Source organism: Macaca mulatta, chromosome 6 (assembly GCF_049350105.2).
Source record: "Macaca mulatta isolate MMU2019108-1 chromosome 6, T2T-MMU8v2.0, whole genome shotgun sequence".
Lineage (NCBI taxonomy): Eukaryota > Metazoa > Chordata > Mammalia > Primates > Cercopithecidae > Macaca > Macaca mulatta.
In genome coordinates, this window is record NC_133411.1 from 106,230,024 (window position 1) to 106,253,970 (window position 23,947).

Genomic DNA, 23,947 nt, shown 5'->3' on the forward strand with positions numbered 1-23,947 from the left:
CATTTGTGTTCTCTTAGTATTACTTAGGATTAATTCATACCTTCTACACCAAAGTTTTATAGCACTTGCACTGATGATAGCCTACAGCAACAGTCCCAGAAGGTAGGATACAACATTTTCTATTCATGAGATATCTGGTTCTAATGGATATCTTATTAGTTGATCAAAAGGGTAGAAGTAGAATCTCATGGTCAGGAGTTTAAAAAGTGAGCATTTAATGTTGAGGACTTCAGCACTCTTAAAAGGCTTTTTAGTTTAAAGATCAAAACACTTTAAATGCAGGTGAAGTTTACTACAAAACATATTCCCACAAAAATAATTTTTGTTTATAATATATTTCTATTTTTAGTGGGTATAACATAAACTCAAACTTTACATATTTCTTTTACCTATGGAGACTGTGTAACAAATTAACTTATCTGATGGCAGTCTACTTAACAATTGTATTTGTATATATAGGTTTCTGTTTTATTTGCTTTATAGATTCTTTTATTCTTTCTTCATTTAGTCATCTTAAATTATTTCTTCATCTATTTAGCAAATAAATTTTAATTATTGTGCTAGGTTCCAGTAATGTGGAGATGAAAGTAGGTCCCTACTTTTTAGAAGCTCAAGATCAATGGAAGAGATAGACATGTAAATTTACAGTTATATTACAGTTGAGTAAGTGCCATGATTGATTAGTGCCCAAGGTGCTTTGGGAACTTAGAAGTGAAGCATCTAACACCTTCAAATGTTGGAGGAATGCCAGTACAGACTCTCCAGAGAAAGTTTCACTTGAGGGTATCTTGAAGTTTGAGAATGAGTTAGCTATGTGATAAGGAGGAATGTATTCTAAGGAGAGCTAACAAAGGAGGTAAGAGATAGCATATCACGTTCAGGAAATTGTACTCATGGGACAAGGAGGTGATGATGGGGGATATGATCAGGGCCAGATTGTGTCATATCTGGTACTCTTGGACTTATCCTTAAGGCAACGGTCAGCCATTGTATGACTTTAAAATGGCAGATAGTGATCAGAATTATAGTCTTAAAAGCTCATTCTAGAACAAGTGTGGGATTAGGTTGAAGGAGGAGGAAAACTGTGTATAAGGATATTGAAATGTCACAAGATCATTTGGGTGTCGCTTGGCCAGCCAGAAACCTCTGTGGCCAGCAGCACCTCTGCTTGGGCTTTGCTCACACCCACTGGGCTCATTTCGCCCACTTAGACTGGCAGGCTGTACTTGGCTTGCGTTTGACCCAGATAACACACCTGCCAAAGAGGAGCCAGGTGCGGAGCAGTGAGGGGTGTGTGAGCAAGAAAGCCCAGGGTCTGGCCACTGTGCGCAATCAGGCACACCATTTGCTGCAGTGGGACAAGCAGCTCCGGGTGCTCCCATAGGCGCCAGCTCTGTGGGAGGCTGCAGCTGGAACAGACGTACCAAAAACGGCTTCTGCTGTGGGCAACAGCGTCTGGACAAGGGGAAAGTGGTGGTGCTTGAAAGCTCAGAGATGCCAGGAACTGCAGAGCCCCCAAACAGGTGTTACAGCATGTCACAGCCCTGGCCCTAGGTCTGGGCTCCCAGAAGGGCCGCAACTCTTCTCTCCTTCTTGTTGCCTGCAGCGGGGCGGCCTGGGGGGATGTGTTTCGTGCGTGCGTGGTCTAGCCCATTTGTTTTACAGCTCTTTCGGTCCCGCTGCCCTGCTTCAGCCCATGGCTCCTGGGTTGGCCCAGCCCCAGAATTGTTTCCTGTTGTGTGGGACTGCTGCTGGGCTCCGGCAGAGGGTAGGAAGGCTATAGGGTTACAGCAGCTCTGCTTGGGGAATCCTAAGGTCTGGGACCCTAGAAGGATCACCACTCCACTCTCACAGTCCAGGAGCGTGTCACTGCCCACAGCTTGGTGAGCCAGCCACGAACATGTTACAGCCCCTTTAGCTCCCACCAATCGGCAGGTCCTGAGTTCTTGTTTTCCTGCATCCAGGAAAAATGAAGTTATGTGGACAACTGGAGGGTAAACAAGGCAGAGACGAGCTTTATTGAGCAACAGAATAGCTCTCAGTGGAGAGGAGACCTGAAATGGCTAGCTCCTATTCACAAGCAGGTCATCCTAAGAGTATCTGAGTCTGGCTGAGTCCTGGGTTTCTATGGGCTCAGAGTGGGAGAAGTACATGCTTATTAGTCTCTGTGCAGGAGAAAGTGTGTGCTGATTGGTCCATGGGCACCCATGGGTGGGCCTAGAAAAACCACTTGATTGGCCAAAAGGCATCAAGGAAGTTCTCACTCCCGGTTGTGGACTCCACCCTAACGGGCAGCCTGGCACCCAGGCGTCAGGTAATCCCTGGCTCGAAAGTGGCGTTTCACCAAGGACCCTCCCCTTTCCACCTGGGAACTTGTCTGCATTCGCCTGCCATTAACGTGTCATTCACAGCACCTACACTGTCCCTTCTGAGGGGCGCCCGCAGACCCGCACCAAGCCACCCTCAGCCACGCTGGCCTCCCTCCTGCACTTGTCGGTGTTCAGAGTCCCCAGGGGGCTGAAGTGGCAGGGTGTTGGTGTGTCAGCACCACCCCAAGCGCACACACGTCTGGCCGGGTCGCGATAGTACCCAGGTTCAGCCACAACTTTGCTCCACACTGAAGTGGGCGCTGGGAACAGGGAGAGGCCAGGGAGTGGACCAGGCACTTCTAAGCGTGGGGAGTAGGGGGCTTCTCGGACCCCCAAGAGCACAAAGATGCCCAGGTCCAGAGCCACGGGTGGGTGGCTGCAGTTGCACCCGGGAGCTTCGGCTGCCACCCCACTAACTTGGTAAGGCACGGGGCTCCTGCTGGGGTCACCTGTTCCTGCCCCCACTGGCTCCACGGAGCATGCAGCCCCAGCTGTGCCTCCCCCGCTGCAGCTGGTGTTCTCACAGCGGCCTCTCCAGAGGGGCTGCGGCCATCATCAATAATAGTAATCAAAGTAGGATATGGTAGCTGCCTAAATTATATCAGCATCATTTAGGGTAATGAGGAAGTAGCAGCTTCAAAATTTTATTTGAAAACAGAATTAACAGAGCATAGTAGCCAGTTAGTTTTGTGAAATAAAAAAGTGCTGGCAATGTAGACAATAGTTTCATTCAAGATGAGAGCTACAGAAGGAGGAATAGACAATTGCTGAGCCATGCCAAATTTTGGTCAAACAGTTGTGTGATACTGTAAAGTAGAACCCATTAGCAAATTGCAAAACTAAAAAAAGAAACCACTATACTTTGAGACCTGAGTTTGATTCCTAGTTCATGAAAAAACTGAATGCATAAACTTGTAGGCCATTTAAATACTCTGAGCCTCAATTTACCTTCAGCTGCAAAAAAATGGGATGTTATGCTACATGATCTCTAGAAATATTTCAACACTGCAATTTTGATTACAAAAATTTCCATATTAGCATTCTCAAATACTTCTTTGCATTTGTTAAATGATGCAAAATTACAGCTAGATTGAAGGAATAAGTTCTAGTGTTCTATACTATTGTAAGATGACTATAGGAGACAATACTATTAATATATAGCTTCAAATAGCTAGACAGAAGATATTGAATACTCCCAATACAAATAAATGATAAATGTTTGAAATGATAGATATGATAATTAGCCTAATCTGATTCCTATATATTATTGTATCAAAACATCACTATGCACCCCAAGAATATGTACAATTATTACTTGTCAATTAAAAATACAATTAAAAAAAGAAAAACCATTTAGATACAATAGTAAGGAAGACAAACTCTTCAGCAATATTCTCTGGAGACAGAAATTAAACCTTTTCCACTGAATATGATGAATCACTTAAACACACACATTTGGACTTTATTTAATGTAGCGTTAAATATCAACCAATATGTTTGAAGCAATTTACTACTAAGAAAAGAAAGTCTAGAGAGTTCTAAAAACAAAAACGAGTATCTTTTCTCCCAAATAACCATGCAGAAAATGACTGATGATAAATTTTTGGGATCAAGGGGAAAGAGCAAAGGAGTAGTTGGCACTCTGTATGGTGGCTTTTTCTTTTACTGGGTTAAAGCAAGTAACCAAACTACCAATACACTGTAGAAAAGGATGATGTTTTCATCTTTATTCCTTAAGTATGCAATGTTTTAATAATGATGACTTTTGTCAAATTTTAATTAAGCAATAAATTTAGATATGTCATATAACTAGATAAATTTCTTACTATTACATTAAAAAGGTAATATTTCTTAGCTACATACCTATTTTAAATTCTTAGAGAAATCAACTTACAGTATTAGCATAAGAAGCATAAAGTCCTACTATTTAAATATGAGGATATTTTATTGTTCTTTAATAAAACTTGAAAATTTTTGGAATGTGGAGATTCCCTTTGGAAATTTTGGTATGATACATATATTACTGAAGTTGAGCTGAATTTGGGGAGTGTAAATTTTGATTCTTTTTTTTAATGCAGAGCTGCTAATATTTTATCACCCCTCATTTAAAGCCCTTTATTAACTCCTCCTTTAATGAGGTTCTAATCCTATACTATGCCATATGTAAAAGCCCTCACATTTACAACTCCTTCCTATCTTAGTAGCTTTATTTTCCTTTCTACTGTCTCTATATTAATCACATTTAGCTCTTCCTAGTCCTCTGTTCTGAATGACTAGGTATTTTAATTGTCAGTAACTTTCTCAGTTAAGAGAGAGAAGTCAATTTTATTAAAGTCATATGTTTTAAAAACAGGTAAGATTACTGATCTATTACATAATTGTATCCACAATGGCAGGTTTTTATTTTATTTCTGAGGCTCACAATAAATGGATCATAAACATATATTATCAAATTACTTTTTTTGATTGCTCTTATCTTCCAGTTCATTGTAACTGGAAGTTGTAATTTAATATCAAGATTTGAATACACACTAAACATTTAAATGAGGCATATCAATAAAACAATTGTGTTGCTGTAGAAATTTAATAATGGCCTGTGTCTTGACTTCTTTTTATTCCTACTGGTACCTTGCTTGTCCATGTCCTTATTGACTCTCACCTCAACCACCACAATAGCTTCTCCACTGACTTCACCACCTCTTCCATTCAAAATCTGTCATTACCAACTGCCAGAGTGATCTGGGAACACAGACAAGACCCAGCATGTAGTACCCCTGTGCAAAAGTAATCCTTCTCCTGGTGCTTATAAAATCAAGTCCATGCTCCTTAGGTTGGTATATTAAGAAAACCAGGTCTGGACTGGGATTCAAACCAACTCACCTTGAAAGACTCTTCTCTGTTATATATTGTAAAATCAGTCAAATAAGAATCCCTGAATTATTTAAGTATTTGTGGCACTTGACTGATGGCATTCTTTTTATTTTAGCTTGGTATTTTCTTATCTTCCACTCTGTTACAACTCAAATCCCAGTTCAGTGCCACAGTGCTTGAAAAATATTTTTTGGATGACTAACTGGTTTCTTTATTAAGCTTCTCTTACTTTAGTAAAATGTAACCCCCTTCTTGTCAGTGTTTGCAAGTTGCTTGAATATCATGATAGCCCAATCATTCTATCTTATAACACAGTTAATGATACACATTTAACTCTTCTTCTAGGCTTCGAGCTCCCTGGAGCTGACCTCTGTCTTGATGGCTTTAGATTTCATGGCGGTGTTAAGAGATGATATGTATACACAGCTCCTGGGGTGGAGGCGGCACTTTTAGAGCTACCTTTCATAAGATAAGATTTTAAGTTCAGGAAACTGTAGTTTGTTTCCCCATGGTCATTGTTGGATCATTCAATGCATATTACCTGAACCTATCAGAGAAGGTTTTATAAGTTGCAGGGCTAACTTATCTTTTATGGGGATATCCTTATGTCCTATGTATAGGGTATTACCTTCAAGATGTGGAGGAAATTGGAAAACAAAATTTAACCTGAAGGATCCTCTATGAAATAGGAGCAAAGAGTTTGCAGTGGTTTTGGGAAATATTTCACTCAGTCTAGGGAAAAGCTTGAAGAAGTGATTTATCATCATATCAAATATCTGGCATTTGAACAGTTTTTCTGCTGGAAGCAAAGTCTGTATCATTTGGAAATACAGAACATACAACTCTTCCTTTTGCCTGTGTCTCTCTCTAGATTTGGAGCTCATCTGTTTTAACAAGACAATAATTGTCTCAGACATATTATAGTAAAATTGTTAGCTGCTGAATTCTCCCTTTTAATTTGTCAATTGACTTAAATTGGAGTTGAAAGGCATATTTATATTTGTTATCATGGCTAAACGCCAGAGACACTGTGGGCTTTTCACTGGAAATCTGGGGTTTTTGTGGTCTTATCTGTAAACATGTTTACATGGAATCTTTAAAGGTTGCTACTTCTGGAGATGACTGTGTTCATCTATTTCATATTAGGTTTTTGTTTTTGTTTTTTTTAATTTTTGAGGGTAACCCTTAACTCTTGGGTATACCCTATGGGAGGCTTTTAGACCACTCTTATCTTTTCACACCCCCATGGCCCATGGCCCATGAGTTTTGCATTATGCACCATAGATACCTGAGAGTCTGATAAATAAAATCTACTATTTAGTTTATACTATGAAACAATGAAATAATTATATATATAAATAATAAATATAAAAACAAAATATGCACTGGTATTTAAGTCAATGTAATGTGATTTTTCTTAAAGGCAAAATAATTCTAGGGTAGACCCAGGAATAACTTTTAGCACATTCCTTTCTGCCAATATGTGCCGCTGAGTCCTTTTGTAATTTAGTACAAAACACACGACTGTTGGAAAAGTATCCTTAATCTTTCCTTACTGAATCAACACAAATTTGTTTACCCTTATTTGTAACACCGTCATTGTATGTGTACTTGATTCATATTATTTTGAACTTTCTAAGACTCAAAGGATATGTGAAGTTGTGGTAGAAGACAGACATCTTCTCTTTGAACTTTGAAAGAACGGGAGTACTGATTGCCTAAACTTGTTAAAACATAATACATATATATTTTTGTTTTTACTTATACTTTGTTTTTACTTATGGTTTGATCAGGAATATCAGCAGCAATTCATACATTGAGAAAACAGTTTAAGTGTTAAAATAACACATCCATATTGTAAGGCACAACTTAATGAAATAAAAAATTTAAACAAGCGAACAAAACTTACCTTCCCATCTGCTAGAGCATCAGGTAATATTCACATAAAATGAAACAAGAACATTCTGTCTTGCTTGACACATGTCACAAATATATTCTGATGCATATGTAATGGACAGCATTTCTGAGGCTTAGGTTCATGATAGAGAGTACTCTTATTCTCCCCTTAATGAGAAACCACAGAGTGCAGTTCTGAAGCCCTCAGAATTGTCATGATAGGGCATAGAACAACAGATGGTCCCTCAGGCAAACTAATCCTATGTTATTTCATACCAAAAGCAAAACTGTCAACTGTTTCAGGGAAAACATAAAGCCCAGAACCAAAGAATTGATGAGTAAACATGAAAGAAATTGATTTTGAAATACTTGGTTTGAAATGTATTTTAATTTTTCAGTCTAAACACATATTGTTGCTGATTTGGAATCCTAAACCACTGTTTGGATTTTAAAAATAAGTGCTTTGGAAATTGCTATGAAGAAAACTCTTTCAAGAAGTCTTTCACTGACAATTTTTAAATGACTCCGGATAAAATGAATTATAATAAATTAGTTCGAAGTTATTGTTTGAGTGTTGGTGTGTGTGAGCAGCAGGTGAAAAGAAGCAACTCCTTCAGAAATTTAATAAATACATTTGAAACCTATGGCATTTTCTTAGAATTTTACATATAGTAGGTTCATCTTGGACCCTCTTCAAGAAAGTTTAATTGCTTATTTAGGAGGAGAATCTCGTTAGATTCATAATGTTATGGTGAAATTCCACTTTGCAATACTTTTGTTCTTTACAAACAGAAGTTCTGCTTTTTATTAAGATTTCTTTTAAAAAATTATAAGAAGTACTCACAAGATTTAAAATAAAAGTAATTCATGTTCCTTGTAGAAAATACAAATAGTGTAAATATTTGTAATGTAAGAAATAAACTTCTTCCAATACTACTCCCTAGAAATCATCACTATTACCAATTAGGTGAGTAACTATGCTTCCTTTTTTATCTTTATATGTGATATATGTGTTTACATACTCATAATTTTTTTACTAAAATATAGTATTTTTGGAAATATTCTTTTGAAATTCAGCTTATCAAAAAATTTAAATTAGTTAAACTAAAAGCTAGATTTTAATCTATGATCAAAAACAAATAGACTTTCATTTTCTAAGGGGTTGTTTAAAGGAGGACAAAGAAAAAGCTATTTTGGTGGTATTTCATATTACAATAAGAAAATCTTTTATAGAAGTGGGTGAAATAAATGAGAAGAAATATTAAATATTTTGAAATAAATTTACTGAACTAAAATTAAATGCCTATTATCTGTGAAGTGTTGTGCCAGTTGTTGTGTCTTCACAGACAAAAAGATAGGATCTGGGTCTTAAGTAACTAATTAGCAAGAGAGATAAAAAGAAGTAAAAACAATTACAGAATAGTATTAAGTAGGGAGACATGGAAACACAGAAAGCCTGCAACCCTCTTGGATAAGTAAGAAAGGGCTCCTAGGGTTTAAGTTTCTTCAGTTTTGGGTAGTTTTTTAAAGTGATTAAAGTGGTAAGTGGTAAGGACTTTGCATTACAGAAATTAGATGCATTCATAAATATCTAAAATAATCTCAGGGAAGTGAGAGAGGTATCTGACCCAGGGACATTTAAAAGTTTGTTATTCCTGGTTGATGACCCACATGACTCTGGAGACCTTGTCTTAGTAATGAAACAAATCAACAGGTTGTGTAGTTTGTCCTGCAGAATCCAGGAGACCTACTGGCTAAAGGAACAGGAGCACAAAGCTCTGAATTTATTCAGGGTTAATGTGAAATGAAAGCTAGCAATGAGAAATGATGGATCACGAACTACCGGTTGCTCAGTGAAGGAAATGAGAAAAAGCAGATTGATAGTGTCAAAAAAAAAAAAAAAAAAAAAGAGATTAAGGGACTGGAAGATTTTAATGATGTAGAATGACACTTATAATGAAAGTAAGGTAGTGAAATAATGGAATGTTTGGGGCAGAAAAAGATAATTAAATATGATTCCAGGGTGGAAGTGTTCTGGGTTGTGGCAATATGGGTGTGGATGGCTGAAATGGAATAAGGTCAAAGTTCTATAAACTGGCATGAGTTTTAGTCTAATATGACAAAATTCTAAAGTTAAAAGAGGATTTATATCTAATACTTTGTGCCATACATTAAGTCTTTTCAGATTAGATTGGGCACCTCCTTTAAAGGAAAAAAGGATAAATTCCCCAGCTGGCAGTTTCTTAAACACAGGTGCTACTTAGGATTGTATCTTGTATTATCAGTGCTCAGCCTAAAGGCTGCCAATAGAAGAAAACTAGTAAACATTTATTGACTAAATGAACAAGTTAATAAGTTAATGAACAATAAATTAACAAAATCAAAGCTGGGACTAAAACCAATTAATGTTAATTCATGAACTTTTAAGAATTCTCCTTCTTAAAAGATTGAATTATATTGTGAAACGTTTCTTTTGAATTTGTTATCACAGTTGGGAATATAGCGAATTCAGAAGTCATTTGGAATTGTAAAGTACTATTTTTCATTTAAGCTGAGATTTTGTAAAATATTAGACTCACTGAAGCTGATAATCATTTTGTGTTAATCTGATATAAAAGTAAAATTACCTGTAATCCTGTGTATACGTGATTGAGTTATATAAAGCAGTCTTCTAAAATACACAAATGTGCCATATAAGTGTCGCATCCCACTCCAAAGCAATAAACACTCTCATAAATGTTTAACATCACTGTCTTGAATCCAAACAGAAGGATTTAGGAGTGTAGAGTAATTATAACAGTATTTATAAAAGTTTGCAAATGTTGCACCGAATTGCTTATTTTACTTGAGACAGAATTTACAAATGTAGAATACAAATGAGATAGAAAGAATTTTATGGATGTTTTAGAATTTGCCACAGCGTATATGGCTGTAAAAATGGGAATGTCTTTAAAATACAATTTAGTGACACATTTATCATTAACTCTTTTCTTTTTCCTCCCTCTCTCCCTCCCCCTCCTTCTTTCTCCTTCCCTCCCCCCGCACTTCCTCCCTTCCTTCCTTGTTTCTCTCTCTCTCTCTTCTTATTCTTATCAAGATAAATTATTAACTATGTCAGAACTCTGGTTGATAAATCCCATGCTTGGAATACATCATAAATAATTATTTTTTTTCTTTTATTGAAAGATAGCACAAATTGACCTTTTCTAGGTATTTCTAAACACCTAGAACTTTTACTTTAATATTCTGTGTCGGTGATCTTTCCTTGGTCAGCAGGTCAGGTTTGGTTTGGTTTGGTTTGTTTCTTCCTTTTTTTAAGGGAAAAAAAAAAAAACCTTAAGATTTTTTATTAAATTTGTTGAGGAAAGAATGACTCAATATGAATTTTATACACACACACACACACACACACACACACACACACACACCCTTATGAGTAAATGTTGAACTAAGATAATTGCTGATTACATCTTAAGTTTTTCTTTAAAAAATTAAAAAAACTTTTTTTTTTGTTTTTTTTGTTTTTGAGACAGAGTCTCTGTTGCCCAGGCTGGAGTGCAGTGGCACCACCTCAGCTCACTGCAACCTCCACCTCCTGGGTTCAAGTGCCTCAGCCTCCAGAATAGCTGGGATTACAGGTGCCCGCCACCACACCTGGCTAATTTTTTTTTGTATTTTTAGTAGAGATGGGGTTTCACCATGTTGGTCAGGCTGAACAAGACTTATTTAAGTTAACCTTTTGCCCAGGAATCATCAATAACCAAAATATTCACTTCTTTACTTTATTTTAAATCCAAATGGAATCAACACTATTTTCTACTGAGCTTTTTAGCAAAATAGTTAATTTTTAAAATATCATTGGATGGTTTCCCACTTAACACATATTAGGGTCTTGATAATATTTATAGAATAATTTGTTTGTTGGGACAAATCATATCCAAATACTTTGAAGAATTTATTCCGTATTTTGGGGGATTGAACAGCTAGGCTGGCCCAGTGATTACTTATGGTGGTATGATATGGAGGTACTAGCTGTACTTGTATTGTAGATCTTAAAATCCTTGTTTTAATGTTTTATACTACACATGCTTCCAAAAAGGTTGAAAGTAAATTATAAAATTTGGAGAAATAAAAAATATCACTTAAATATATAGTGACTAGGATTTTTATGACAAGTAAAAAACAATCTATTTCAAATTTCAAACAGCTTTCACAGACTCCACATATATTAATAGCTATTTATTTATGTTTATAATGTTTTCTTTAGCAACACTAAGCACAAATTGAGGTACTACTTTTACAGTTAAAGATCTATTAATATTTCTAATCTTAATAATAACATATATTACACGTTTATAACATGTTTCTAGTATAGTATTTTATAATAAAATTTAGTGTATGTCCCTACTAGTTTGGCACTATGATTTTTTAATCTTTGATTTTTGAAAACAATAAGCAAAGCATTGTTTTTTTTTTTTACAGATTCTTATTATAGCTTATAATTTCAAGTAACTAAACATTTTAAAATGGATTAAATATGAAGCTTTTTAAAAATTAGGCACAGAAATGACAAGACATGTCCAGTTTAATTAACATTTTGACTCTAAAATAGCCAGATTAGTTCTTCTAAAATCTTTTTGTTAAGTATTTGAATTTTTTTAGAGTACCTGGGTTCAAATGCTTTTCCTGAGTCTTCTTAACTCTGTGGTCTAAATTCTTTGACTTAAATTCCATGAATTAAATTCTCTGAACATCATTTTCTTCCATAAAGTGATGGTAATAATAGCTACTTCTGAGTGCTATGAGGATTAAATAAAGTAGAACTTTCACAGTGGTTGATGAATCCTTGCTCTTTCATCAGTTAATGCAGCTAGAGATTAAGGAACAAATTGGTAGTTAATAGAGGAACCATAAATTGTCGGTCCCTGCTTTTTGCTTACCATGCCATAGAATCATTAGGATTCTAGATTTGGGCTTCTGAGCACCTGATAAGGACCTCAATACAGTGCTCCCTGTAACTTTCAACTATTTGCATTTCTATGCTCAAGAGTTTTTCTTTAAAAGGGGGAAGGCCACTCTCTGTGTAAAGCTAGGGAGAAGTACAGGAGTACTGCTGGAGTTAGCGAACCTCAGCCACCTTGTCCTTTGGGAGGGTGTGTGTCCTAAGCTCTAGTTGCTCTCAGTATTATTTGGATTGATGATGTAAACCTTACTGGCTGGCTTCCTTTCCTTGTCTCACTTCCCTGCTGTATAGCAGTGATTCCTGCACTACTTCTTTTTTTTTTTTTTTCAAGCCCTTCAATTTATTTATTTATTTATTTATTTTTATTATTATACTTTAAGTTCTAGGGTACATGTGCACAATGTGCAGGTTTGTTACATATGTACACTTGTGCCGTCTTGGTGTATGAATTATTTGCACACAAATCCTTGCGTCTGGGTATCCTTCTGGGGAATTCCAAACTAAGAGAAAATTAATGTAAATTCAACAGTCACTTCTGTCATTCAGCTAAGATTAATATGAATTATGCTATTGATACATGCTGTAAGAAAGTTAGGGACAATGAATTTTATACATAGTGTAAGAAAGTTAGGCATAAAATTCAATCAGGACACAGATGAGGGAAGAAGTAATTATTAAATTTGTCTAGGGCTCAAATCGGCCTGTTGGGAGGTGGGGATATTTGAGCTGACTTTGGAGGATGAGAAAGAGTTCACATGCATCAGAAGTGGAGAAAGGCATTCAATTCAGTTGAAACTGCATGAGCAAAGAATAGGAAGTGAAAAGGCATAAAATATTCTGAGAATGATGAGTAGACTAGTGTGGCCAAAGGAAAAGGCAGGATGGGTTCAGGGAGAAATGGCTGCTCATTGGCTGAGGCCACATTGAAAAAGGCTGTCTATGCTGAACGCATGCTAGTTTCGTTCTTTGGTGGTGGGCAAGCATGAAAGCTTTTTAAAGATAATAGTGACTTGATTACAAACGTCCTTTTAAAAGAGCAGGGAATGAATTTAGCTAGAACATGACATGTGTCAGAAAACCATTTAAAAGCCTATTGCTATAGCCTAGAAAAATAATGAAGGCTTTAGTTAGTATAATGGCAATTTGAATGGAAAAGAGTTTACTGATGCTTCAGCTAAAAAAATCAAGAAATTGGAGATAAATAGTGGGGGAAGAGTCTAGGACTCTAAAGTTCTAAGACTCTAGCATTTCTAGGTTAAACAAATATTTGAATTGTAATGCTTTTATTACCATGTTAGGAAATTCAGGAGAAGGTGAATATGTAATTACAAACTGATAATTAATGTAATTTTGGACATAACATTTACATGTAGAATGAATTTAAGATGGTAGAGCAGGCAGGAAAATTCAATATCAACAATGGATCAGAATAAAGAAGGCGCTTGTCCTAGGACCTGTGCTTATGAGGGCTGCCTTTGGGTTGTCCTCCAGCTGTGAGTCCTCTAAGGGGCAAGAGGTTGTGTCCATCTAGGGCCTACACTCTGGCCCTTGGGTATTTAGGACCCCAGAATTCTCTGCTGAGATGACTCCAAGCACATTTTCAGGGTATGTATAGGCCTTTAACTAAGGTCTTTCCTCCCAAGGGTGGACCATGTTAGCCTGTTACACATACCTGTGCCCTAAGAGGAGCCAGTGGATAGCCATCTGCTGTGGGAATGAAAGGGCTGAACTTGGACATGCAGGCTGAAGCGCCCATGCAGGACACTTTGGTGTGTGTTGGAGTTGATGTTGGGAGGAGAAAGAGGGTAGGCCATAGGATGATGCTTAGGAACAAGCTCTTCCTGTAGTATAGAGTTCCTCTAGTTCCTGTAGTATCTACAGAACTTTGAGGAATCAAAAAACTCTGAATTCAAACTTGGCGTGTCTGATTATTATGAATCATCTATTTCAAAGTAGAAAGACAGCATAAGTTTTATTTAGTAGTTTGTTAGCTTGATTTAATGACTTTTGAATATTTAGACAAATAGTAAATGGATGTCTTTGTACTCTTGGTTCAGATCCCACAAATATTAGGAACAGATCTAGTGAAATAAGCAGATTTGTGTGATGATATATAAACCTAGGTGAGATAGCAGTTGAGATGAAAAGGAAGAGAAACTGAAAGATATTGCTAAAAGTGCACTTGGAGTTAAAGATGAAATTGAGCTTCAAAAGTATCTTTTGTTCATGGCTAGCAACAAAAAACAATTATAGAGTTTAAAAACGATATATTAAATTTGATTGACATTTCTGTCTTTAAGTCACATGTTGGATGTTTTCTATTTCAGTTTTCTTTGAATTAATCAATATGAAACTGTATTGAGCATTATGGTTAATGTGATACAGATACTCTGTTACTCACTTTGGACTTATTTCTGTGGATATACTTTAAAAGCCTCTATTATAGAACTGATGGAAAAATGTTTTATTGAGCCAGATGTATAAATTTTAGCTAACAATATAGTTTAAAAATGTTACCTTTTTATCATTAGAGGATAATATAGAAAAACTGGAAAATGAGACATTTTCATGTCTGGCGAAGCGAAGATACTACTTTCCTACTCAGAAAAAGTTATGTATGTCACCTCTGGTGCACATTTAATTTATAGAAGAATAAGCCCAGCAACGTTATAAAAGTGTCTTTACAAAGAATGAAATTTCTCTCTTCAAAGACTGAAAGTCTTTTATCAGCATTAGGATCTAAATTGCTTAGAATTTTTTGTGTATGTTTTATGGAATTCATTTTCATCATATTGTATATCTAGTTTTTATAGATTTACATATTTATACATGTGAGTTAATTTTCTTGGATTTGACTTCATAAAAAGTAAAACTGGAACTTCAAAATAATCTCTCATTCTGAGTAAATTAAAGCAGGCTGCCCCGCTGACTTTGTGTCCAGCTGGCTAACGGCTTAAACAGGAAAGGGACTCAAGGAGATTCAGTGGTAGGTATAAGATAAACATGCTCTTGTTTATGTTTTGCTGATACTCTGGTTGTTTAGAAGTTGGGAAATTTTTTTCCTTGCTTTGGGCTGTTCTTTTAAAAAACCAAACAATCACCCAGTATGCCTTGTGGTTTTGATCTTTGTTTTCATATTTTGTTATACAAGGCTCAAAGTCTTACAGCTTGTTGTGTTTCATACTTTGTCAGATCATCCTTTCTCTACACATATTACTCACAGATGGCTGAAAGTAAAAAAAATAAAGGAAAGGTAAAGTGTCTTAAAAATTGACATCTCCCACGAATCCCAGGAGATTGTTGTATAAATATTGGCATACTTTTGCAGGTGCTAAAAGAGAATTCTGTGGCCTTTCACCTGGCATAATTAACTTCCTTTGCTTTTCCACTGTTTACCATATCTTTTCCTAACCTTTGTTTCTCACAGGAGTGCCCTTGGGACCAAATTGAGTAAGATGTACAGGCACCTGCATGCCACAAGGCAAACACCAAACTTCATTCAAGCCCCAGGATAAAGACCCTATAAGCCTACGCTGCAGATTCCCCAAACACCCTTCATGCTAGGGCGATAAATCATATGAGGATATGTAATTGGTCTCCTGAGGAATGCTGCAGTGATTTGCTAATTTTGACACTCACAGAAACATTAGTACCTTGGGTGACTTAAAAATGCAAGAATATATTTTAAATTTGGTTATGAAACACGATGTACATATGTTTCTTTTTAAATTTTAATTTAATTTTATTTCAATTTTGGAAACAGCATGTTGCTCTGTTGCTCGGGCTGGAGTGCAGTGGTGTGATCATAGCTTAGTGCAGCCTTAAACTCTTGGGCTCAAATGATCCTCCTGCCTCAGCCTCTCAAGTAGCTGGGGTTACATGTGCACCACCATAGCTGGCTAGTTTTTCTTTTTTCCTATTTTGTAGAGATGAGGTTTCAGTATGTTGCCCAGGCTGTTCTGAAACTCTTGGCCTCAAGCGATCTTCCTGCTCAGCCTCCTAAAGCATTGAGGTTATAGGTGTGAGCCACTGCACCCAGCCTTTGTACGTATTTCTGTGTGTCTTATTTTAGTAGTCTATGGGAGATTGTAACTCCTCAGTGGAAAGTGGGCTGAACTGAATTATTAATATTATAAATTTTTTGAAGTTTTATATTGGGAAGACAAATAATATTTACATATAAAGTATGCAGATCCAACAATATTGGTTATTTCTTGAGCACATGCATGCTCAGTACAACAGCACAATATATCTAGATTTGACATATTTAATTTTCAGTTTAATTTTAATTCAATATCTTCTCACTATAAAATATTATAAATTATCTTCCAGTGTATATTCTTGGGGCCAATGACAAGAGTGAAGTTTGTGAACCCACACTTCAAATTAAAGGTGTGTTTTTGTATGCTGAATGAGATCATGTAAATGTATGAATTTCTGACTAACAATTTCCTTCTATATCCTCTATTGAGATAACCTAATGGGAAGTTTGCTGGCAAAGGAGTTGAGGATGTTGATTGCAATGTCATACCCAAAGTATCTTAGAGCAGAGTAAGAGAGGGCAAGACTCTTTTATCTTCTCTTCAAAAAGGGGAGCTACAGATTCCTAATGGTCACATTTTCCATCTCTGGATAACAGTCTCAAAAGAGAAGGAATCATGCATAGAAGAAGATATGTCTTTGCTGTAAATATCTCAGTGTCTGTACTACAATTCTTTTGTTCACACTTGTCAGACTCTCTATACAGCATCTTTATTTACCACAATTACCATTAAATCTGTAGGTTCCTATGGCCCAAGTGGCAGAGCAGCTTACAGAGGCAGCCCAGCCTTTCTGCAGAGCCTTCCTTTTCCCTAAGCCCTCACTGAAATAGAGCCGTCTTATGTGTTACTTGGTATATGGATTGGAGTAGGACATTCTAATATATTATATGTTATTTCTAAAATCAAATAAAAACTTTAGATCCCAATGACTCTTTTGTAGCAACAATTAGTTCAAGGTGCAACAATTGGTCTGTTACTTTTCAAATATTTTTCAGGTATACCCTAGACCATGGGACCCTCAGAAACTTCATAGTAACAAGATTGAATTTTCATGGGATTATGTGCTATCTTATGGCATTCACGTGTCTTACAACAATACCAGTCACTTTTTGTTTGTCTGGTTCGACCAGCATGATGTCATCAATGAAATAGACCAGATATTCTGTGGGATGCCAAGATGATTATGATCTCTGCAGACTAAATTGGGTTAGAGAGCAGAAGAGTTGACATAACTCACTGAGGTGACAGTGCAGGTATAGTTTTGCCCATTCTAGGTGAGAATGAACTATCTAATTAAACTTTCAAATTGGTATAAAGCAAGAAAGCATTCGTCAAATCAATAGCTCTGTTTAAGGTGCCAGGAGTTGCCTTGGTTTGCTCCAATAAGATACTCCAAGAGGAGAAACAGTGGCAACTGCAGTCATTACCTGGTTAAGTTTTGCTCTCCAAGGTCATCTAGCATCTGCATAGGCCAAATAGGTAAGTTAAATGAGGATGTAATAAAACCCACTAAATTGCATTTTCAAGACTTTGATAGTGGCATTAATGTGTTTAGCTTCCTTGCAGATAGAGCATTGTATTTGGTTTTCTACCCAAATGGGGAGAAGATGTTCCAGGAGCTTCCGCTTGGCTCTTTCTACCACAACATATCTCATTCTAGTATCTGTGAATGTAGTGATTTAAGCCAATTGATGAGCACGTTTATTTCAATTATATATCCAGAAACTGAGGAAATTACTAATGAATCTATCTGAGAAGATATATAAGCAAAGCTCCATCTATTACAATTACCGTGAGTTCCTGCGCTGGTGAATACAATGACATTTGGGGTATTTCAGGTTATCCCTCAGAAACAGAATAGAGCTCCCACTAAAAATTTGTTGTTTTATATTGAGACTGATGGCACCGCACACATATCAAGAGAGTATGGAAAGGTTTATTACTCACATAATGAAGTTTTCTGGGGAAAACAATGTAGGCCTCCCAACCTGGGCTGAAAATGGCTCAAGAGAACAAGATAAAGAGACTGGCTCCCTCCACCAACACAGTTAGCTTTTATTTGTGGTGAGAAAACTTAAAATCTACTCTCTTAGCAATTTTCTAGTATATAACATATCTTTATTAACTATAGCCACCATATTGTACAATGGATCTCTTGAACTTGCTCCTCCTATCTAACTGAAATTTATGTCTTTTGACCAACATCTCCCTATCCCCCAACACAAGCAGCCCCTGGCAACCACCTTTTTACTCTCTGCTTCTATGAGTTAAACATGTTTAGGTTCCACATGTAAGTGAGATTGTGTAGTATTTTTCTTTCTGTACTTGGCTTATTTCACTTAGCATAATGGCCTCCATGTTGTCACAAATGGCAGAATTTCCTTATTATTTAAAGCCGAATAGTATTCCATTGTGATATATATATTTCACATTTTCTTTTTTTCTTTTTGTTTTAATTTATTTTTAAAAATTATACTTTAAGTTCTAGGGTTCATGTGCACAACGTGCAGGTTTGTTACATAGGTATACATGTGCCATGTTGGTTTGCTGCACCCATCAACTCATGATTTACATTAGGTATTTCTCTTAATGCTATCCCTCTCCCAGCCTCCCACCCCCCGACAGGCCCCGGTGTGTGATGTTTCCTGCCCTGTGTCCATGTGTTCTCGTTATTCACCTCCCACCTATGAGTGAGAGCATGTGGTATTTGGTTTTCTATTCTTGTGATAGTTTGCTTAGAATGATGGCTTCCAGCTTCATCCATGTTGCTACAAAGGACATGAACTCATCCTTTTTATGGCTGCATAGTATTCCATGGTGTATATGTGCCACATTTTCTTAATCCAGTCTATCATTGATGGATATTTGAGTTGGTTCCAAGTCTTTGCTATTGTGAATAGTGCTGCAATAAACATACGTGTCCATGTGTCTTTATAGCAGCATGATTTATAATCCTTTGGGTATATACCCAGTAATGGGATGGCTAGGTCAAATGGTATTTCTAGTTCTAGGTCCTTGAGGAGTTGCCACACTGTCCTCCACAATGGTTAATATATCTCACATTTTCTTTACCCATTCTCTTGATGGAGTCTTAGATTGCTTCCATATCTTGGCTATTGTTAATATTGCTGCTATGAACCTGGGAGTGCAGATCTATCTTCAACATACTAATTTCATTTCCTACAGCTATATTCTTAGCAGTGGGATTGCTGAATCATACGATAGTTCTATTTTTATTTTTTTGAGGAACCTCCATACTCTTTTCCATAATGGCCGTACTAGCTTGGAGTTTTTATGGTCATCAGAGGGTGGGGTAAGAGTGAGGGCTCCTGCATGTAGTTTGAACTTTCTGCTGGTACCAAAGAAGAGCATGAACACCTTGTATCAGTTTGCATAGATGCAAGGAAGAAGAGGAAAATAGAGAGATGAGGCTTAAACTGTCAGCAAACATTAACAATTGAAGTCAGATTATTACATTGGGTCTTTGGGAATTAGAATCAGTCAACTTTGAAATGTCTAAGTGTTGCTTATCCCCTAGTGTACACTTCTTTTGGAAGAAGGTTTGAAAAAAAATTCAGCACATTTTTTTTTGTTTATGTTGCAAGGTCCATTCTCAAGAGGACCATGTCTTCTCTTTGACCAAGGAGCTCTGTGTGTGGCTTAGGTCTGAGAACTGGGTAAGTCAGTTTTCTCACCTTTATTTAGCTTTTCACCCATCCATTCTTAAGCTATTTTGTGTTATGTATGCTGAAATATTATATAAATAATATTTTAGCAGGAAACCTATTTTATTTGCGAGGGCATCATGGCCGGTTAACCATAGCAAAGATCTTTGCAGACTAGGTCACTCTAATTACTACTTTTTCCTGCTGTTCATTGTAGTGATTTTACTCATTTTTTCTCCAGTGGGTCAGTGCTGCTAAGTAGCCCTTTCACCTTGGGGTCTCATCATCACAGCTTTTGTCAGGAGCCAGTCTCAACAGTGATGTCTCCCACTATCATCCCCAGCCTGCAGAGGGCAACCTCCACCACAGAACTCTTTAAGGATGCTGCTGCTCCCTTTTCTGATTTATTTCTTGACATCACAGTGAGGGAAAGCCTTCTAAGCTTTAAGGTACGGGGATGGGTGTGTAGTCTGAATGTGATAAATCCATTTCTTAGTTTTTTGGATTCTTCCAATGATGCTAGAGAGTTCTGTCTTCTTGACTTAATTAACTGTAAGTCATGATAATTTTTTAGTCAACTAAACCAGAAAATGATTAGAGCCACTTCTCAGTTGCTTGAACTAAAAAAAATAAGTTCAGAATTTCCAGAAAGTGTACTCATATCAGTAAATTCAATGCAATCCATTAAAAATCAACATATTAAATTATAATTTAAAAACAATAAAACTCATACACTTTAAGTATATGGGTCAAGGACTTTTGAAATTTATATATAATTTTTCTTGTGTTCACTTATAGTTAATCTCCCTAACTCCCTACCTCCAGGCAAACTATTGATCTAACTTTCATCATGATAGGTTAGTTTTGCCTGTTCTAGAATTTTATTTAAGTGAAATCATACAGTATGATTATTATTATTTGCTAAGTAAAAGGTTTCTTTTACTTAGCATAATGTTGTCTTTTTTCAACAGTTGTTTCCTTTTTATTATTGAGTAGTGTTACATTGCACAGATCTACTACAGCTTGTATATCCATTCACTAGTTGATGGACATTTGGGTTTTTCCCAGCTTTTGTATATTTTGAATAACGCTGCTGTGAACATTCATTTTCACTTTTCATGGACATATGTTTTCATTTCTCTGGACCAAATACTAGAATATAACTGCTGAGTTATATGGTCAGTATATATCTAAATGTTTAAGAAACTCAAACTTTAGGGACGGAGCAAGATGGTCGAATAGGAACAGCTCCAGTCTCCAGCTCCCAGCACGAGTGACACAGAAGACGGGTGATTTCTGCATTTTCAACTGAGGTATCGGGTTCATTTCACTAGGGAGTGCAGGACAATCGGTGCTGGTCAGCTGCTGCTGCCCGACCAGCGAGAGCTGAAGCAGGGCGAGGCATTGCCTCACCTGGGAAGCGCAAGGGGGAAGGGAATCCCTTTTCCTAGCCAGGGGAACTGAGACACACAACACCTGGAAAATCGGATAACTCCCACCCCAATACTATGCTTTACCAAGGGTCTTAGCAAACAGCACTCTAGGAGATTATATCCCACACCTGGCTGGGAGGGTCCCATGCCCACAGAGCCTCCCTCATTGCTAGCACAACAGTTTGCAATCTAGCTGCAGGGCGACAGCGAGGCTGGGGGAGGGGCGCCCACCATTGCTGAGGCTTAAGTAGGTAAACAAAGCCCCTGGGAAGCTCGAACTGGGTGGAGCCCACAGCAGCTCAAAAAGTCCTGCCTGTCTCTGTGGACTCCACCTCTGGGGAGAGGGCACAGCTAAACAAACAAAGAAAAAAGCAACAGAAACCTCTGCAGATGCAAACAACCCTGTCTGACAGCTTTGAAGAGAGCAGTGGATCTCCCAACATGGAGGCTGAGATCTGAGAATGGACAGCCTGCCTGCTCAAGTGGGTCTCTGACCCCTGAGTAGCCTAACTGGGAGACATGCCCACTAGGGGCAGACCGACACTCCATGCCTCACATGTCAGGGTAGACCCCTGAGATGAAGCTTCCAAAGCAAGAATCAGACAGGTACACTTGCTGTTCAGCAATATTCTATCATCTGCAGCCTCTGCTGCTGATACTCAGGCAAACAGGGTCTGGAGCAGACCTCAAGCAATCTCCAGCAGACCTACAGCTGAGGGTTCTGACTGTTAGAAGGGAAACTAACAAACAAGAAGGCCACCCACACCAAAACCACATCAGTACGTCACCATCGTCAAAGACCAAAGGCAGATAAAACCATAAAGATGGGGAAAAAGCAGGGCAGAAAAGCTGGAAATTCAAAAAATAAGAGCACATCACCCCCTCCAAAGGAACGCAGCTCATCACCAGCAATGGATCAAAGCTGGACGGAGAATGACTTTGACGAGTTGAGAGAAGAAGACTTCAGTACATCAAACTTCTCAGAGCTACAGGAGGAATTATGTACCCAGCGCAAAGAAACTAAAAATCTAAAAAAAAAAGAATGGAAGAATGGATAACTAGAATAATCAATGCAGAGAAGGCCATAAACGAATTGATAGAGATAAAAACTATGACACGAGAAATGCATGACAAATGCACAAGCTTCAGTAACCGACTCGATCAACTGGAAGAAAGAGTATCAGTGATTGAGGATCAAATGAATGAAATGAAGTGAGAAGAGAAGTCTAAAGAAAAAAGAGGAAAAAGAAATGAACAAAGCCTTCAAGAAGTATGGGATTATGTGAAAAGACCAAATCTACATCTGATTGGGGTGCCTGAAAGTGAGGGGGAAAATGGAAACAAGTTGGAAAACACTCTTCAGGATATCATCCAGGAGAACTTCCCCAACATAGTAAGGCAGGCCAATATTCAAATTCAGGAAATACAGAGAACGCCACAAAGATACTCCTCGAGAAGAGCAACTCCAAGACACATAATTGTCAGACTCACCAAAGTTGAAATGAAGGAAAAAATCTTAAGGGCAGCCAGAGAGAAAGGTCGAGTTACCCACAAAGGGAAGCTCAACAGACTAACAGCAGATCTGTCTGCAGAAACTCTACAAGCCAGAAGAGAGTGGGGGCCAATATTCAACATTCTTAAAGAAAAGAATTTCAACCCAGAATTTCATATCCAGCCAAACTAAGTTTCATAAGTGAAGGAGAAATAAAATCCTTTACAGATAAGCAAACGCTTAGAGATTTTGTCACCACCAGGCCTGCCCTACAAGAGATCCTGCAGGAAGCACTAAACATGTAAAGGAACAACCGGTACCAGCCATTGCAAAAACATGCCAAAATGTAAAGACCATCGATGCTAGGAAGAAACTGCATCAACTAACGAGCAAAATAACCAGCTAATGTCATAATGACAGGATCAAGTTCACACATAACAATATTAACCTTAAATGTAAATGGACTAAATGGTCCAATTAAAAGACACAGTCTGGCAAACTGGATAAAGAGTCAAGCTGGAAAGATCTAAAATTGACACTCTAACATCACAATTAAAAGAACTAGAGAAGCAAGAGCAAACACATTCAAAAACTAGCAGAAGGCAAGAAATAACTAAGATCAGAGCAGAACTGAAGGAGACAGAGACACAAAAAACACTCTAAAAAATCAATGAATCCAGGAGTTAGTTTTTTGAAAAGATCAACAAAATTGATAGACCGCTAGCAAGACTAGTAAAGAAGAAAAGAGAGAAGAATTCAAATAGATGTAATAAAAAATGATAAAGGGAATATCACCACCGACCCCACACAAATACAAACTACCATCAGAGAATACTATAAACACCTCTACGCAAATAAACTAGAAAATCTAGAAGAAATGGATAATTTCCTGGAAACTTACATTCTCCCAAGACTAAACCAGGAAGAAGTTGAATCCCTGAATAGACCAATAGCAGGCTCTGAAATTGAGACAATAATTAATAGCCTACCAACCAAAAAAAGTCCAGGACCACATGGATTCACAGCTGAATTCTACCAGAGGCACAAGGAGGAGTTGGTACCATTCCTTCTGAAACTCTTCCAATCAATAGAAAAAGAGAGAATCCTCCCTAACTCATTTTATGAGGCCAACATCATCCTGATACCAAAGCCTGCCAGAGACACAGCAAAAAAAGAGAATTTTAGACCAATATCCCTGATGAACATCAATGCAAA